Here is a 6,957-nt window from a genome sequence, read left to right as displayed (position 1 = left end):
GAGTGGTGGCACATTCCTAGAATCCCAGCATTTAGGGAGGTTGGGGCAAGAGGATCATAAGGCCAGCCTGAACCACCTAAGGAAACTATTGTCTCTGTCTCACACACAAAAGAATCATGCTTTTGGTTGGTTGTTCATGTTAAGTTATATAAGCTAATGCAGGACTAATTGAGCCATTTCATTGTGCAATAATAGGAACATATATGCATATATCTCTTTATCACAGTTACCACATATTTATTTTTACTAAAATACTTGCAGTTAGCAAGTATTTACATTTTTAAATTATGTATACTTTTAACTTGGAGATATACTTTTTTTTTTTTTTTTTGGTTTTTCAAGACAGGGTTTCTCTGTATAGCCCTGGCTGTCCTGGAACTCACTTTGTAGACCAGGCTGGCCTGGAACTCAGAAATCCGCCTGCCTCTGCCTCCCGAGTGCTGGGATTAAAGGCGTGTGCCACCTGTGCCACCAGCCTGGCGCGAGATATACTTTGTAGTCTTTTAGACAGGTGTAAATTTAGCCTGGATGCACTTTTTGTTTTTCACTTTTTTTGGGGGGGGGGAGGGCAGGTTTTCTCTTTGTAGCTCTGACTGTTCTAGAACTCACTTTGTAGACCAGCCTGGCCTTGAACTCACACTGCCTGCCTCTGCCTCCCAAGTGCTAGGACTAAAGGCTTGTTTTTGTTGTTTCAAAGAACAAAATACTTATTTGCAGCTCTTTGTCTCTGATGAATCAGCTTTTTCTTGATGCTATGTGATCAAAACAAATTTGTTGTAGACTGCCCCATTAATCATTATTTAGTTTTTATTCATCAGAAGAACTTTATTCTCACCATAAAGATTACAGATTTTATCAAGTGCACAGATTTTTAAAGGACCAGCAAGATGGCTCCCGGGTTAAGGCACTTGCTGCCAAACTTGATGACCTGAGTTTGATCCTTGGGATCTACATAGTGTAAGCAGAGGACAGATTCATTCAAGTTATCCTCTGAGCTCCATACAAATAAATACTTTTCCACACAAATAAATGAATGCATTGAAAAAACTTAAAGATGAAATTAAAGTAAAATCTGCTTTGTATTTCATACATTCACAATTCACATACAATTTCATTTAGAATTTTGGTTTCAGTTTTGTCTTCGTTTTTATTTTGAGGCAGGAGCTTAGTCCAGGTTTAGCCCTGATCTCCCCACCTTTCTGTCTTCGCCTCCTCCTACAGGGTTAGCAGGTGAGCTCTACCATACTCCACCTATAAACTTATTTCTGTAGCAACTTTTCTACTGGAATTTTAGGGACATATTGTTGCTGTATTGTGGTTATTGATTTTTTTTTTTTTTGTCAACCAAAATGTCATTGTATTTGAGAAGTAAAATAGTAAAAAAAATCTATGACAAAATGAAGAGCTAAATTAGGTTGTAATGTCAATGCCACTGTGTTTGGAATTTGATTTATTTCTGTACATGGTGCATGAAGTAGAGTGTCAACATGAGTCCAGCAGGGTTGAAACCTTGGCTCTATCACTTCATCTCTGTTTCTTTCCCCTCCTTTTCCAATGAGGGAAATAATAGTGTTACCTCACAGAACTGTTGGGAACGTGAAGGGCACTCGTTAGTGTGTGTAAAGTGTTTAAGGACCATGCCTGCATAAAGGGCTTTTCATAGTTATTTCAGAATGTAGTTGAGTCATATGTGTATTTAATATCTTTTCCTCTCACTAGCACATCATAGCTACTTTCCCTTGTCACGAAAAGTCACACCAGTAATGTGAGAGAATGTCGGCAATCTTGTACCCTTGCCGGTGTTGGGCAGTCTCACTCTTTAGGTCTTTGCCAGTTTGGTATATGAAAACTGTTCTCTTGTCTTGATTGGCATTTCTCCCTCCCCAGGGACCTGTGAAGCTTAATGGGCTTTGTTTTGTTTTTAATCTATTTTCATTTTATGTGTGTGTTTTGCTTGTGTGTGTGCATCTCCAACTGTGTGGTGCCAGAAGAGGGTGATGGATTCCTAGAACGGCAATAACTGATGGCTGTGAGCTGCCTTGGTGTTGCTAGGAACTGACGTGGGTCCTGGGACAAATTGTGTGTTGTCCAGGCTGGCCTTGAACTTGTAATCCTGCTTCTATCTCCAAAGTGCTGGGATTACAAATGTATGCCACTCGGCTTGTTTATGCTTGTATTGGGATGGAACCTAAGACTCCAAGGATGGGCAAACACTCTACCAACTGATTTTTATTTAAACATTTTTATTAATTGTTTGTATTTTACAGTTTTTTTTTGGTGAATCTAGCTTATATAGATCTTTTGTATTGATTTGAACATCCTGTATGTATTTGAAGGATTTGAATTTGATTATTTTATTTTAGTAGATCTCTTTTTTAAGGTATGGTTATAGTTGTAGGTTTTTGTTTTGTTTTGTTTTGTTTTTAATGACAAGATCTCATGCCGGGCGTGGTGGCACACGCCTTTAATCCCAGCACTGGGGAGGCAGAGGCAGGTGGATTTTTGAGTTTGAGGACAGCCAGGGCTATACTGAGAAACCTTGTCTCGAAAAACAGAAAACAAAACAAAACAAAAAAAATCTCACTATTTCTAGGTGGTCTGGAACTTACTATGTAGACCGGACTGGCTTTGAACTCACGGAACTCCACCTGTCTGGCGTATAAACTGATCTATAAACTGCTTGGCCTCCGAGTACTAGGATTAGGCTCCTGTGCCACCATACTCTATAACTATGGACTTGTTATATTTGGATTATACATTTATTTGTCTATGGTGCCTTTGTTTATATAGAAGTGTGAAATATTTGGTTAGATCTTTTACTTCTGTATAGGTTTTGAATTTTTCCCTTTAGTATTTAGCCAAATTTAGAATATTAAAGTCTTTCTTTTTAATGCTTGGGTGGGTGTGGTAGGACACCCCTTTAATTCCAGCACAGAGGGAGGCAGAGGCAGGCAGATGTCTGAGTTTGAGACCAGCCTGGTCCATAGGTCAAGTTCTAGGACAACTAGGGCCACACAGAGGAAACTGTGTCTTGGAAAAATCAAAAATGAAAAAACAATGCTCACAATTTTATCTTGTATGGCGCTTTTATGTTTAGTGTTAAGTAGAGATCTCCTTATTGTTTTCTAAATAGCATTTTACCTAACTCCCATTTACATGTATACATACATACATACATACACACACACACACACACACACACACACACACACACACACACTATACAGACTTGTCTGTATTTGAGCTATTACAGACTTTTCCTGAATAGATAAGACTTCTTGTTCCGGAAAATTTTTTATCTGTATTTATTTCATTACCACAGTTTCCTGGGACCCCTGTGACTTTACATAGTAAATTTGTTGTCTAATAGTGTTAATGTGTTTGTTTTCAAGTTCTTCTGAGCTATTTGCATGCTTATATGATTATGAGAATCTTAGATCTGGGTTCTAAAAATGTCCCTTTTGAGATTCTGATTGGAATTGCATTGGCTTTGTAGATGACTTTGGAAGGAGTCTGTTCTCTCTAATTCTTTCAGCCAATCCTTCCATCAAGTGATAGAGTGCATCTTCTTATTCTTGAGTTGCTTCTTTGATAAGTTTTTAATCTAGATTCCATGTATGGCTTTATTTTGCACTTAAGTAGATGTATCAAAAAGATAGCTATTGGGTCCATCAGTTGGGAAAAACGCCACTTAGCTTTCTGTAGTCTTTTAATTTGAAGCCTAGAGAGACATTATTGTGAAATCTATACTCAAGTTTCTTTTAGTTGGCAGCACATTGTGATTTCCCTCCTTTTCTGCTCTCTTTGAGAAAGTTTCTGTGGCCCTGTTAGCCTGGAACTTGCTCTGTAGACCAGGCTAGCCTTCCACTCCCCCCTGCCTCTTCAGTTCTTGGATTAAAGGCATACACCACCATGATTAGCTGTGATCTTTTTTCTTAATGCCATTTATTAATATAATGGTTAAGGATATTTTATCATTTTTAATAACTGAACTCATACTTTTTTGTTGTTGGATATTATATTTCAAGCTTTTTTTTTTTTTTTTTAAAGATTTATTTATTATATGTATTGTAGTTGTCTTCATACACTCCAGAAGAGGGCATCAGATCTCATTACAGATGGATGTGAGTCACCATGTGGTTGCTGGGATTTGAACTCAGGACCTTCGGAAGAGCAGTCAGTGCTCTTAACCGCTGAGCCATCTCTCCAGCCCCCCGTTTTTTTTTTTTGCATGTGTTTGTATGGGGTACATGCATGTATGTGTGTTCACATATGTGGGTGGAGGCCCAAAATGCATGTTGGGTGTCTTCCTTAATTGCTCTCCACTTCATTTATTCAGACAGGACCGCTGAGTTCGGAGCTTACCACTTCCGGCTAGTGTGACCCAGTAGTCTCTGGGTTGCAGGGGCCCGCCATGCTTGCACATCTTTGTCCTGTGTTCTCAGCAGAGAAAGCATTGCAAAAGCTCTGTCTACTGCCCCACCTCCCCAGATTCACTTCCAAGTTCTGATAGTGTAAACTAATATTGTTCACCCTTCTACTTTATTTTAAAATGTCCTGCAAGAGCTTGCCTTAGTTTTTTGGAAAACATCTCAAAAGATAAAAAAGAAAGAAAAGTAACCTGTAGTTGTGAACAGTGTACACACTATGGCAGAGTGTAAGAAAGAGCGTGCCATCTCTGAGTGTCATTTTCCAAATTCAGCCCTGCGTGCCTCCTTGTTCTCCTTTCCATATGTTTACATCGTCTGTACTATTTAGTTGTGATAGTTTTGTATAAATTCACTGAAGGAGTGCTAGGGCAGGCTTGGTGTGCAAGCTCAGTCCTGCTTAACTTGTGCTGGGGCCAGAGGATCTTAGAACCTGCAGAAATAGTGAGAACTTGTTTCAGAAAAGAAAAGGAAAAAAGCTATTCCATAGCTATTGCATTAAAAGTTATGAATTCACATACTGATGGATCACTTGTGGTTTGTGGTGTTACTATATATTGAGGCAGGGTTTTGCTTTATATTTATAGCTCAGCATAGCCAGCAACTAACTTGCTGTATAGTCCAGGATGATCTCAGACTTATAATCCCCTGGCTGTTTTAATGGCCCTGCTTTGTTTGTTTTAGGAACTTTTATGTATATAAATATTTTGCTTGCATATATATATATATATATATATATACCATATGCATGCCCGGTGCCTTTAGAGGCCAGAATAGGGGTCAGATTCCTGCAGAACTGGAGTTGGAGTTGCTGATAGTGTGAGCCACCGTGTGGGTGCTGCATTCAGAATCTGTGTCCTCCACTAGAGAAGCAAGTGCTGTAAACTGATGAGCTGTCTCTCCAGCTTCCCCCATCCCCGCCCTGCCCCCCATCCCACCCCCTGTTTTATTCTTAACTAAGACTTTGGCACCAAACTTTAGGACAGAAGACTGGCATGAGCTCAGCTGGTACATGTAGAAATGGTATTTTTTAGACTCTAACTTAAATTATTCAAACTAAGATATGTGAGGTGAACCATCAAATTTTCAAATATGACTAGCTCTTCCTTGGAGGCCTGAGCAAAGCCTGATTTCACTAGGTCCTGTCACCTACCCTGGGGCTGTAACAGGAGGAGCCCATTTGCCCTGGCTGACTGCTGACCTGCCTTGGCCACCTGCCCCAGGCCTGTTCTGCACAAGCAGTAGCCTTGGCCCCGGGTGTCTCCTGGAGAAGAGTGGGGGTGGGTGGTATTGAACCTTCTCCGGCTACTTCAGATATGGAAGAAACAGAAAGTGAGCCAGCCCTTGCTTGCTGACCTTTTAATAGTGACACTGTCTGGTTGCACAGATTTAGTCCTTAGAAGGCTGCCATCTCCCCTTTTGAGAGGCAGAGCAGAGCAGAAGAGCTGTTATTTGTCTCCTCACAAGATAAAACCAAGAACCACTTGTGCATCCATTCTCAGAAGCAGTTGTTTTCTGGTGGGATGCTGCTTGTCTCTAATCAACCCGAAAGGGCGGAGTAGAAACTGGCTTGCTAAGTATTACCCATAATCTGTACCCTCTCCTAAGTATGCATCAACCTGAAGAGTGGCTTTCTCATGCTATGTTATCCTGCTCAATGGTTCATGACGTTCTCCTGATTTTCCTCCCACCACTTGGTCCCTTCCCTTTCCTTACTGGCTCGTTCTGTGTCTGGTCATTAAATGTTGGAGTGACTTAGTTCTGGGCCTTCCAGGGACTCTGTTTTTCCTTAGCAGTCATGTCTCTCTTGTTTCTAACAAGTTCAATTAGGAATCTAAAGTTTGTAATCTCTACCTGTGGCCTCTCTGAGCACAGATCTGCATGTCTTTTTTCTTACTGGACCTCTCTGCTTGGCTATATAAAAGTACTTTAAATTCAGCATACCCAAGATTAGTTTGTATTCTTCCCCTGAGAATGCTATCAGTGAAGGCATCACTTCGTCGGCAGTTGCACAAGCTAGTAAGTAACCTGTGGCTTGTTCGAGCGTTCCCTCCCTTACCAAGGGTAGTTGAGTTAGCAGTCCCAATAGATTGTTGCCTTTTAAACTTGTTAAATGCAGTCAGTGTAAAAGTCCCTGAGCTTTGCATCTTTTCTATTGTAATATTCATAAAGCATAATACCCATAACCAACAGTCAGATCAATTAAGTGCAGGGCTCTCTCCTGATCAACTGACCTCTAGCTCAAAAAGGTATCTGTCTTAATTTTCATGGCAACCACTCATTTTTTAAAGCTAAGATTCATCTACACTTGAAAGTTTGGTGCTTTTTTGTTGATGTTGGGTTTTGTTTGATTTTTTTTCTTTTTCTCTTTCTCTTTTTCTTTTTCTTTTCCCTTTTCCCTTTTCCCTTTTCCCTTTCCCCTATCCCCTATCTCTTCCTTTCCTTTCCTTTCCTTTCCTTTCCTTTCCTTTCCTTTCCTTTCCTTTCCTTTCCTTTCCTTTCCTTTCCTTTCCTTTCCTTTCCTTTCCTT

This window comes from Mus pahari, chromosome 23, assembly GCF_900095145.1.
Source record: "Mus pahari chromosome 23, PAHARI_EIJ_v1.1, whole genome shotgun sequence".
Classification (NCBI taxonomy): Eukaryota; Metazoa; Chordata; class Mammalia; order Rodentia; family Muridae; genus Mus; species Mus pahari.
The sequence above is the reverse complement of the archived record's forward strand: the minus strand, read 5'-3'. Positions refer to the sequence as shown.